Source organism: Scyliorhinus torazame, chromosome 28 (genome assembly GCF_047496885.1).
Source record: "Scyliorhinus torazame isolate Kashiwa2021f chromosome 28, sScyTor2.1, whole genome shotgun sequence".
Lineage (NCBI taxonomy): Eukaryota > Metazoa > Chordata > Chondrichthyes > Carcharhiniformes > Scyliorhinidae > Scyliorhinus > Scyliorhinus torazame.
In genome coordinates, this window is record NC_092734.1 from 28,281,106 (window position 1) to 28,293,611 (window position 12,506).

Consider the following 12,506-nt stretch of genomic DNA (forward strand, 5'->3'; position numbering starts at 1 on the left):
TAGTCGTAAGATTTGCGTGGATCCCCATCACGATTCAAATTGTTTGCCAAGCTTTTCCTTTCAGTGGGTGGCAGCCTTTGAATGGAGGGTCTTTGGGTCAGACTGCATGTAAGTTTCCAGATGGCAATGGGTTGAATGTTTGCTTATTCGCCGTCCGACACACACACAGAAAAATCTCGCTAGAATAGAATATTTTTGTCTGTGATGATTCTGCAGTTCAAGTGTCTCAGTCCTGCGACTTGTTATGAAAGGTGTAAAAATACCAACATTGTCCAAAGTCAACTTGCCCTGCAGCGTCTAAAATTTATGCTGGCTAATGGGGTTGTTTTGCACTGTTACTGAGAGAAGGGTCCCATTCACGTTGGCTTGTGGTAATATTTAACTCTTGTTCTGAATGAACAGCCAGGGAGATCTATTGATCTTGCAGAAGGGGTTCCTCCAGGCATCACTAGCTGGCAAAAAGGTGTACGGAATTGGTTTTAAAGTGAATCGAGGCTCCAGGGGCTGCGTCGACCAGGTGTGAGGCGTTCTCACAGAGGACAGTTATTGTGTGTTGCCCAAGGTTGCTGGAGAGTGGGGGTGGGGAGGGGGGCGGGGGGGTTGGGGAAGGATATCCAGCCAAGTGTTCACGCTGAGGGCTGTTTATTAATCTATCATATGTGTCACCGAACACGCTGAAAGAATATCAAAATCAAAGGATTTATATTTGCTGGTATTTATTATTCTGACTTTGTCGCCTGGCTCCTTTCGCTGGGTGGCAATCTCATTTGAGCATGTCATTGTGGAGCGTACAATGTTGTTTAATTAAAAGTTATCATTCACATCCATCCTATTGATGCAGATTGGCAAATTTGGTGCGGCTACTCTTGGGCAGGCCTGCTGTGCGATTCCGTTCGGTGGATTACGCCAACAACACAAACACACACACACACACACAAAGTAATTCATTCTTGCAAGCTGCACGTTTTCCAGATCTTCTCAAACTTCAGGCAGGGCGCAATAGAACTGGTGGTTGGGGGGTGGTGGGGGACGGACGGACCGAAAGCAGAATAAAGGGGTTCTCTCTGCCCAACCAATGTCTCCCCCCCCCCGCCCCGAGCTGCACTTTCGCAACGCAGAATGGAAAACGAGAGAGGTTCTGGAAATTAACATGTCATATTCTATTCGAACTGCACTGCCGTAAATGGGTCATTTCAATCGTTGAGTTCAGCTTTGTGGTGTGCTGCACATGTGCCTATTTTTGATGCGGCAAAGAAATTCCCCTCTCTCTCTGTTAAGACACCCAAAACAACTTTGCACTTTTTTGTCATTCTTGGCACATGTTAATCTCCCACTGCCAGTCATTACGCTCAGGGGCACGGGTTGCCATGTGAAGGTCGGCCTCTCCATCTCGCCCTAGTTACACAGTAGCACCTTCAACACCTGACTTGATTTTACCAGCCCGTATTTTTGTGGGCGGCACGGTAGCGCAGTGGGTAGCACTGCTGCTTCACAGCTCCAGGGTCCCAGGTTCGATTCCTGGCTTGGGTCACTGCCTGTGCGGAGTCTGCACGTTCTCCCCGTGTCTGTGTGGGTTTCCTCCGGGTGCTCCGGTTTCCTCCCACAAGACGTGCTTGTTAGGTGAATTGGACATTCTTCTCCCTCAGTGTACCCGAACAGGCGCGGGAATGTGGCGACTCGGGGCTTTTCATAGTAATTTCATTGCAGTGTTAATGTAAACCTACTTGTGACAATAAAGGTTAGTATTTTAAAAGATTATTATTATCACCTTTCAGACCAGTTTGGGTACATTGGTGCCGAGCACCATGTCCTCCTGGATGTTGCCCCTGCCCTGAGTGTTTGCCTGCTTGCTGGCAGGCGATGCAGGCTCCCTTGTCTTGTGCAGAGGCACTCGCTTTTTCCCAGCTCCTTGTCCCACTGGTGTGATTTGAAAGAGCTCAGCAGGGTCCTTTCGAAGTTCACAAAGCTTGTCTTCATTCACAGAGCGAGCATGCCAGCTGGTGTGAGGGCCTGCTTTTTTTTTTAACCCAGTTAGCTGAACCGGCCTCTGGCAACTGTGTGCCTGACATTGAGTCGAAACCGCGTTGCGGGTTTTGTGGGAATGGCCATATTGTCACTGGGCTTGGGCGGGACTGGAACCGGGGAAAGGGTTAATCGGGGGAAGCTGATGAAGAGATGGTCAGCGACACAGAGTTTGGCAGGTGATTGACGGAACAATTCATGTCCAGATAAAAGCGATAGTAAATCTAATTGCAAGGGAAAAGGTGCATAAAATGCAGCAACACATTTTAAGCACAAATTGGGCAATGGCAAAGCTTGAGCATTGGAAGTTCTGCAGCCCAGGCTGGCAATCACATCGCAATAAATCACCCAGGCGCTAGTGAAACATGACATTTCAGTGAAGCTGGGGTGATTCCAAAGCTTGCAGAAGTGTTTCTTTTCAATCATCCACACTACCAACTGTAACCTTGTGTTTCGCGGTAACCTCAGTAACCCACGCATGTTGCCCAAGCTAAATAAAGTGGGAGAACCCCCCCCCCCCCCCCACCCCTCGTCATTTCGAACTGGTCTGTGCAGATTACTGCAAAATACATTTCTTTTAAAATCTCTCCTCTGTTGAACTGCACTGTTGAAAGCTAGGAAACTCCGCAGCTGACATGCGCACAGCAAGCTTCCACAAACAGCAGAGGCCCAGATTACTTGGGGTTTTCTTTGCTGATGTTTATTGAGGGATAAATATTGGCCAGGACACTGGGGAGAAGTCTACTGTTCTTCTTTGAACTGGTGCCGTGGGATCTTATCCATCCACCTGTAGGGAACAGTGGGAGCCCAGTGGGTTCCATCCTTGGCTCAGTTAGTACCAAGTTCGTCTCTGGGTCAGAAGGTTGTGGGTTCAGGTCCCGCTCCAGGGGGAGTCTGTGTCCTTGTATCCGATATGATAACAGTGACTACAATTCGAAACAGTGGTTAGCACTGCTGCCTCACAGCGCCAGCGACCTGGGTTTGCTTCCAGCCTTGGGTCACTGTCTGTGTGGTGTTTGCTCCCCCACTATATCGTCCTACCACATTTGAAATTTCCCATCAAGACAGCGAGGTTTACAGCTGCTTTTCCAAAAACAGGAACCAGGTGAAGGGAACTGGTGGTGGTGGGGGGGGAGGAGTTACGCTCCGAAAGCTAGTGATTTCAAATAAACCTGTTGGACTTTAACCTGGTGTTGTAAGACCCTCGCCTGAGGTGTGGTGATCCTCAGGTTAAATCACCACCAGTCAGCTCCCCCCTCAAAGGGGAAAGCAGCCCATGGTCATCTGGGACTATGGCAGCTTTACTTTGTGGCAACACGGTAGCATTGTGGTTAGCACAGTTGCTTCATAGCTCCAGGGTCTCAGGTTCGATCCCCGGCTTGGGTCACTGTCTGTGCGGAGTCTGCATGTTCTCCCCGTGTCTGAGTGGGTTTCCTCCGGGTGCTCCGGTTTCCTCCCACAGTCCAAAGATGTGCAGGGTTAGGTGGATTGGCCATGATAAATTGCCCTTGGTGTCCAAAAAGATTAAGTAGGGGTTACGGGGTTAGGGTAGAGACGTGGGCTTGAGTAGGGTGCTCTTTGTAAGGGTGGGTGCAGACTCGTTGGGCTGAATGGCCTCCTTCTGCACTGTAAATTCTATGAAATCTATGAAATCTAAACACCATCTGTAAGTTATTGAAACTACTTATAAAATCACCAGCTGGAATGGAAGCTGATTCAGGCAGGCACTGATGCCTAATGTCAAGGTGACAATGACCCACTTAGAAATATTCATTAACTGTGTTCCCAACATAGCAGTAACCAAGCCTGTTGTATTCCTCACTGCTGCATTACAGTCTGCAACCCAGCACACGTGATTGACCCACTCGCATGACTTGTCAAAAAGTATCAGGGGCAAAAGGAAGAATCTTGCAGATCAGATACAAATTGCCCTTAGTGTTGGGTGAAGGTGTTGACTTTGGGTAGGGTGCTCTTTCCAAGAGCCGGTGCAGACTCAATGGGCCGAATGGCCTCTTTCTGCACTGTAAATTCTATGATAATCTATGATTAATCTAGGACAAAGGTTTGGCACAACATCGTGGGCCGAAGGGCCTGTTCTGTGCTGTATTTTTCTATGTTCTATGTTCTAATATTATCAAGGTTGGAATTTGTTGGGGGTTTTGGGGGTTGTGGTGTTTTGCAATAACGCCTATTAGTTAGACCCTGATCTGCACCCTTCAACTCGGAAATTAATGTGGCAATTAAGCAAGTTCTTTAAAATAACAGGCGTGCTAAAGGTGAGGTGGCGCAAAGCAAATGGCGGAGTGGTATAAATTGACCAGCCAAGGCTTGAGTTGAAACGGAGATGAGGAGAAATTCTTGGATTGGATTGGATTGGTTTATTGTCACACGTACCGAGGCACAGTAAAACGTATTGTTCTGCGTGCAGCTCAGAAAGATCATTCCGTACATGAAAAGAAAATACGCCAGTCATAAAATACAATGTAAACACACATACACAGGCATCGGGTGGAGCAAACAGGAGTGTAGTACTACTCAGTAGAGAAGATGTGTGAAGAGATCAGATCAGTCCATAAGAGGGTCGTTTAGGAGTCTGGTAACAGCGGGGAAGGAGTTGTCTTTGAACCTGTTAGTGCGTGTTCTCAGACTTTTGTATCTCCTGCTCGATGGAAAAAGTTGGAGGAGTAAGTAACCCAGTATGGTGGCGCAGTGGTTAGCACTGCTGCCTCACGGCGCCGAGATCCCAGGTTCGATCCCGGCTCTGGGTCACTGCCCGTGAGGAGTTTGCACATTTTCCCCGTGTTTGCGTGAGTTTCGCCCCCACAACCTAAAGGTGTGCAGGGTAGGTGGATTGGCCACACTAAATTGTCCCTTAATTGGAAAAAATGAATTGGGTACTCTAAATTTATTTTACAAAAAGAATGAATAACCCGGGTGGGAAGGATCTTTGATTATGCTGCCAGCTTTCCCCAGGCAGCGGGAGGTGTAGATGGAGTCAATGGATGGGAGGCGGGTTCGTCTGATGGACTGGGCGGTGTTCACGACTCTCTGTAGTTTCTTCCAGTCTTGGGCCGAGCAGTTGCCATACCAGGCTGTGATGCAGCCTGATAGGATGCTTTCTATGGTGCACCTGTAAAAGTTGGTAAGAGTCAATGTGGACATGCCAAATTTCCTTAGTTTCCTGAGGAAGTATAGGTGCTGTTGTGCTTCCTTGGTTTTCTCTCGGAGGGTTGGGTGTCTCTGGAACTCTCGTCCTCAAAAGGCGGCGGAAACAAAATCCTTGAATGTTTTTGAGGCAGAGCTCAATAGATTCCTGATATACAAGGGGGTGAAAGGTCATCAGGAGTAGGTGGGAATGTTGTGACATTTGCTGCCTTCCAATCTTCAGGAACCATTCCAGAATCTATAGAATTTTGGAACATGATCTCCAATGCATCCACTATCTCTATAGCAACCTGTTTCAACACTCTGGGATGCACTCTGGGGGGCTTATCAACTTTCAATCCCCTTAATTTCTCCAAGAAAACTTTCTTACTTATATTAATTTCCTGCAACTCTGCATTTTCCTTGGATCTCTTTATTTGGGAGATTTCCTGCATCTTCCTTAGTGAAAACAGACAAAAAGTAATGATTTAGCTTCCCAGCCATTTCTCTATTCCCGATTATGAATTCTCCTGACTGTGACTATAATGGACCCACTTAGCCAAACTTGTATTTTTAAAATGAATTTAGAGTACCCAATTAATTTTTTCCAATTCACGGGCAATTTAACGTGGCCAATCCTGCACATCTTTGGGTTGTGGGGGCAAAACCCACGCACACATGGGGAGAATGTGCAAACTCCACACGGACAGTGACCCAGAGCCGGGATCGAACCTGGGACCTCAGCGCCGTGAGGCATCAGTGCTAACCCACTGCGCCACCGTGCTGCCCTTAGCCAAACATGCAGAACTTTTTTTCTTTGGTACGGTCCCTTGGGTAGACCAACACAACAGTATTAATTCCTTATTCCCCATGTCCTGGCCAATACCCACCCATCAACCAATGGCACTAACCAATCTGGTCGTTACTCCTTTGCTGTTATTGGGATCTTAATGTGTGAAAATCAGCACCCCGTATTTTCTGAATCAAAACGGCTCCAAAAGTGGTACATAGGCGCTAAAGCACTTTGGGGCATGCAGAGGCCATGAAAGGCGCCACACAAATGCAGGCCTTTCTTAGGAGCGAGGGAAACATCCCATAACGGTCTGAAATGCTATAGAATAACAGGCTCTCGCATTGAGTGGATCAGCTGAAAGGTTTTCCAAATACTTGTCAAGCAGAGACTCTGTCTAAAACGCTGTGGCCATTCACTTTGGTGCAAAAGGGACGGAAAAGACTTAATGATCCGCACTCCATTAACTGCGGCATTCAGTCGCTGCACAGTCCCTTTTGCAAACAAGCACCCTCGCGTTGAAAGGAGGAATTGAAGAGGCACTTCTGTCACCTGCCTCCCACTGAATGTCCCAGCTTCCTACTGGTGGCAAAGTCGACAGAAGTATTTTGATTTAAAGACGCTCCCAAGATTGAATGCGATGTGGTACTGCTTGAAATAACCCGTTTGAACCAACTGGGAACAGATCCACACACGGACCCAAATGAAAGATTCATGAAGGTGCCTTCATCAAAAATGAGAGAGAGAGAATGCAAGCTTTAATTAGATGCTTCGGACACAGAAGCCATGAGAGGAATAACAGATTATTACAATTAATTCAATTATATTCAGCAATGGAACACCTAGCATTCTGTAAGTGCCAACTTGAGCACTACAAGCAGGGCATTGACACGCACTGCTTAAAGATGTTAATTACAGAGCAGTTAGTTGAAAGGAAACAATAAGTATTAAATAAAATAAGGTATTCATTACGAGATGGGCATCAGTGCTGTGTCATAGGGTTTTGTGTTTAGTCTTGTTTACCATTGTTATAATGAAGTAAAGGCTGCAGGAGGTTCAAGTATACCCAAACTTCCATCAACGCTGAATGAGAAGTTGTCTTATCTGATTCAGAGGGATGTGGAGGTGCCAGGCTCTGGAACTGCTGTTATAACAGTGGTATGGTGGCACCTCCTCTGCACCCAGCTAGTTCCACCTTTGCCCAAAGCTGTGCCGGTTAGGTGGATTGGCTATCACACATTGCCGAGGTGGGATTACGGGGGTTGGGTGAGGATTGGGCCTGGGTGGCTGCTCTTTCAGAGGGTCCGTGCAGACTCGATGGGCCGAATGGCCTCCTTCTGCATTGTAGAGATTGTATGATTCAATGACTAACCCTCCGATCCTAGGGTGGGACATCTTCCATAAACGAGGCAGACTTCTCCACCAGTATCGATGTCGGTTCACAACAGCCAATAGGAGAAGGGGGAAGGATGAGCTGCATCTGTTGAACCTCAGGGTGGGCATGTTCGGCCAAATAAATCTCCAAGATGGTGGCACGGCGGCACAGCGGTTAGCACTACTGCCTCACGGAGCAGAGGACCCGGTTCGATCCTGGCCCCGGATCTTCAGACCCCATAGGACTGTGGAAGCTCAGTCATGTTTAAAGTAAAGATTAACAGATTTCTAAATACCAGAGGCATGAAAGGATATGTGGATAGTGAGTGGACAATCAGCCATGATCGTATTGATTGGTGGAGCAGGCTCGATGGGCTGAATGGACTACTCCAGCTAATATGTTCCTATGTTCCTAACCTCAGATAGAAGGTACGACTCTGGCTTTAGGGAGACGCCCACTCACTTGGGTCAGTAAGGGCTGCATTTTCCCACTTGCGTTTTTTCCCCCCGGCCTCGAGGACCAATTTCAGCTCATGAACCCAATCGCTAGAGGAGTGGACTCCCGGACTCTTCTTCCCCAATTATGTGAAGTGGGTTCAAGTCCCACTTGAGCATAAAAATCAAGGCGGATACTCCGGTGCAGTACTGGGGGCAGTGTTGCACTGTCAGAAGTACGGTCTTTTTGGATGAGACGTTCAACAGAGACTCCCGCCTGCCCTCTCAGGTGGGTGCAGAAATAATTGCATGGCACGATTCCGAGGAGGACCAGAGGAGTGCTATATCTTGGGCTCTGGCAAATAATTACCTCTCAATCAATCACAAAAACAGATCTGTCTCCGATCATGATTACATTGCTTTTTATTGGGAGATTAATGTGTGAGAACCGGCACCCATGTCTCCTAGGCAACAACAGTCGCCACACATCAAAAGTATTTAATTGTCTATAAAATGCTTTGGGGCATCTTATGGAATTATATATAGCACAGAAAGAGGCACAGCACATCGTGTCTGTCCTAGTCATCAAGTACCTATCTATTCTAATCAATGATAGTTTCATGGTCATGATTTCTGAAACTAGTTTTATAGAATCCATCGAATCCCTACAGTGCAGAAGGAGGCCATTCGGCCCATCGCGTCTGCACTGACCCTCCGAAAGAGTACCCTAACTAGGCCAACTTCCCTACCCTATCACCATAACCCCATCTAACCTGCAGAACTTTGAACAATAAGGGGTAATTGATCATGGACAATCCACCTAACCTGCACATCTTTGGACTGTGGGAGGAAAGCGGAGCACCCGGAGGAAACCCACGCAGACACGAGGAGGACGTGCAAACTCCACACAGACAGTGACCCAAGGCCGGATTTGAACCCGGGTCCCTGGCTCTGTGAGGCCAGGTAAATTAATAAAGTGAGTAATGTAGTAATGAAAGGAGCTATATAAATGCAAGTCTTTCCTTTCCTTCATTAACTTCAAAATAACCTTTTGATTTTCCTACTGGAGATACATTGACGACACGAGTCTCGGGAACTCAATATCAGTTCCACATCCTTGTGCATAGGATATGGAATCTGCAGATGAGTTCATTCGGGCACGGAGATTGTTTAAGATCCGGAGTGTTGTCCCAAACCATTTTGATCGGATTGAACTCCAGGTAGTGGTGAAATTCATTCTTGCTGGACTGGGGGATGTTGTTGAATTGGGACTGAAAGCCCAGTAAAGTGCTGCTCCGACTAGTCCTGTCTTATGAGTATTCGCGTAGGATTACCTGGGAGAGATGTCAGCACATGATGCTTTTGTCCCACACAAATTTCAAATCTCTTTTGTATCTACATTGTGTGTTTAAATGAACACGTTGAGGCCATCTATTTTATATTGTCTTGGAAGGAGCTCTGTGCCAGGTTAGGTCATATTAATCAGGAAGGAAATGCGGCATTAATATAGGAGGCATTCATGCGTTAAACTCAGTCAGCTCAAGAGCAGTCTGAACACCTAATAAAACTGGACTCCATGCTCAAATGTGACCAATGCCTCACTGACATTGACAGCATCAGACACATTGCAGGTGACAATACATCCTGCCAATTTCACCAAATCGCTTTGGTTTATGTTTGGTTTATCCAACTAGATAATTACAGAAAAAAAGGAAATGTAGGTACAGTTAGCTAGAAATTGAAACTTTAACTTGAAATTTCTAGTGTGGTAAGTATCTCCTGACTAAATTCATTTATCAAAACGGAAAATTATGTCGAACTTGCTATCATTTGGAATGGTTGGGGCAAATAAATAGAGGCATTTAGGAGAAATGTAGCAAATAGGAGCAGGAGGAGTCCATTCGGCCCTTTGAACTTGCTTCGCCATTCCCGCTTTCCCCCCATATCCTTTAATGCCTTTTTAAAAAATATATTTAGAGTACCCAATTAATTTTTTCCACTTAAGGGGCAATTTAGTGTGGCCAATCCACATAGCCTGCACTCTTTTGGGTTGTGGGGGCGAAACCCACGCAAACACGGGGAGAATGTGTAAACTCCACACGGACAGTGACCCAGAGCCGGGATCGAACCTGGGACCTCGGCGCCGTGAGGCAGCAGTGCTAACCCACTGCGTCACCGTGCTGCCCTTTAATGCCTTTATCCCCAAGAGCTATATCTAACTGCTTCTTGAAAACATGCAATGTTTTGGCTTCAGCTTCTTCCTGTGGTAACAAATTCCACAGGCACCCCACCCTCTGGGTGAAGAAACGTCTCCTCATCTCAGTCCTGAATGGTCTACCCTGCATCCTCAGACTGTGACCCCTGGGGTGGTTTACTGGGGCTGGTTTAGTACAGTGGGCTAAATCTCTCCATCCCCCCATCTCAGGAATCAGTCTGGTAAATCTTTGTTCAACTCTGTTGTGAAGAATGTAAGAAATTGGTATATATATATACATTATATTTTCTATCTGTTGTCGTAAAATTTTTTAAATCCCGGTACATATTTGTTGCAGTTATATTATTAAAGAATCGAGGTTAAGGTATCCAGACTGTACGTCTGCTAAAGCTGTAATTAAAAAGTCATAAAAGGTGAGGTCATGATTGATTTTAACCATTTACTTATTTATACTAGATGCCTAATGCAATATTGTTATGATTTCTGCAGAATCCCTGGGGTGTAGATAATTTAAGAGGGATTGTATGTATTCCTAGCTAACCAGGTGATAGAACATCATAGTGGGTTAAAGATGATGCAATTAATGGGAGGAGCCAAGTCTGTCTGTAGTTTTGCAGTTTAATATAGGTTTTGCCGTCTACAAGGAGATTTTAAGTTGAACAGCAGTTTTGTCAAATGCTGTCAGGTTGAGCAGGAGCTGCTGACAAGACAGAAGGATTTTCAGGTTGCCCCTGAAAGGTTCGATCTTCAAAAAGTTTCTACACAGATAAGCAAGTTGTTACACCCCCTCGTGGACCACGGGAAAACAACCATCCCTGGCTCCTACACGTGCAAGAAGTGTGTCCAGTTGCAGCTCCTGTTAGACCGCTTGACGGCTCTGGAGCTGAGGATGGACTCACTTTGGAGCATCCGCGATGCTGAGGATGTCGTGAATAGCACGTTTAGTGAGTTGGTCACACCGCATGTGAAAGTTACTGAGAGAGATAGAAAATGGGTGACCAAAAGACAGAGCAAGAGTAGGAAGGCAGTGCAGGTGTCCTCTGCGGTCATCTCCCTGCAAAACAGATATACCGCTTTGGATACTGTTGAGGGAGATGGCTCACCAGGGGAAGGCAGCAGCAGCCAGGTTCATGGCACCGTGGCTGGCCCTGCTGCACAGCTGGGCAGGAAGAAGAATGGCAGGGCTATAGTGATAGGGGACTCAATCGTAAGGGTAATAGCAGGCGGACGCAATCGAGATTCCAGGATGGCATGTTGCCTCCCTGGTGCAAGGGTCAAGGATATCTCGGAGCGGCTGCAAGACATTCTGGGGGGGGAGGGTGAACAGCCAGCTGTCGTGTGGCACCAACGATATAGGTAAAAAATGGGATGAGGTCCTACAAGCTGAATTCATGGAGCTAGGAGTTAAACTAAAAAGTAGGACCTCAAAGGTAGTAATCTCAGGATTGCTACCAGTGCCACGAGCTAGTCAGAGTAGGAATGTCAGGTTAGATAGGATGAATACGTGGCTCGAGAGATGGTGCAAGAGGGAGGGATTCAAATTCCTGGGGCATTGGAACCGGTTCTGGGGGAGGTGGGACCAGTACAAACCGGATGGTCTGCACCTGGGCAGGACTGGAACCGATGTGCTAGGGGGGGTGTTTAAACTAATGTGGCAGGGGGATGGGATCCGATGTAGGAAGTCGGGGGGAAGTAAAATGGGGCCAGAAACAAAAAGCAGTAAGGGGAAAAGTGTAAGGCAGAGAAGCCATAGTCAAAAATCAAAAAGGGCCACAGTACAGGGTAAAGTGACTGAGGAGAGTGTGAAAAGGGAGGTGGCCAATGCAGGATTGAGGGTGTTGTACCTAAATGCGCGCAGTATACGGAACAAGGTAAATGAGCTTGTTGCGCACATTGAAATTGGCCGGTACGATGTTGTGGGCATCACAGAGACGTGGCTGCAAGGGGATCAGGGCTGGGATCTAAATATCCAAGGATATATGTCCTATCGAAAGGACAGGCAGATGGGAAAAGGGGGCGGGGTTGCATTGTTAGTAAGGAATGAAGTTAAATCGATAGCAAGGAGCGATATAGGATCAGGAGGCATAGAATCTCTGTGGGTAGAGTTGAGGAATCGCAAAGGTAAAAAGACCCTGATGGGAGTTATGTACAGGCCTCCTAGCAATAGTCAGGATGTGGGGCAGAAAATAAATCAGGAAATAGAAAAGGCATGTAAAAAAGGCAATATTACAATAATCATGGGGGACTTCAATATGCAGGTGGACTGGGAAAATCAGGTTGGTAGCGAATCCCAAGAAATGGAATTTGTGGAATGTCTAAGAGATGGTTTTTAGGGGCAGCTGGTGACAGAGCCTACTGGGGAACAGGCAATTCTGGATTTGGTGATGTGTAATGAGGCAGACTTGATTAGGGAACTTAAGGTGAAGGAACCCTTAGGGAGCAGTGACCACAATATGATAGAATTTACCCTGCAGTTTGAGAGGGAGAAGCTGCAATCAGATGTAATGGTTTTGCAAATTAAATAAG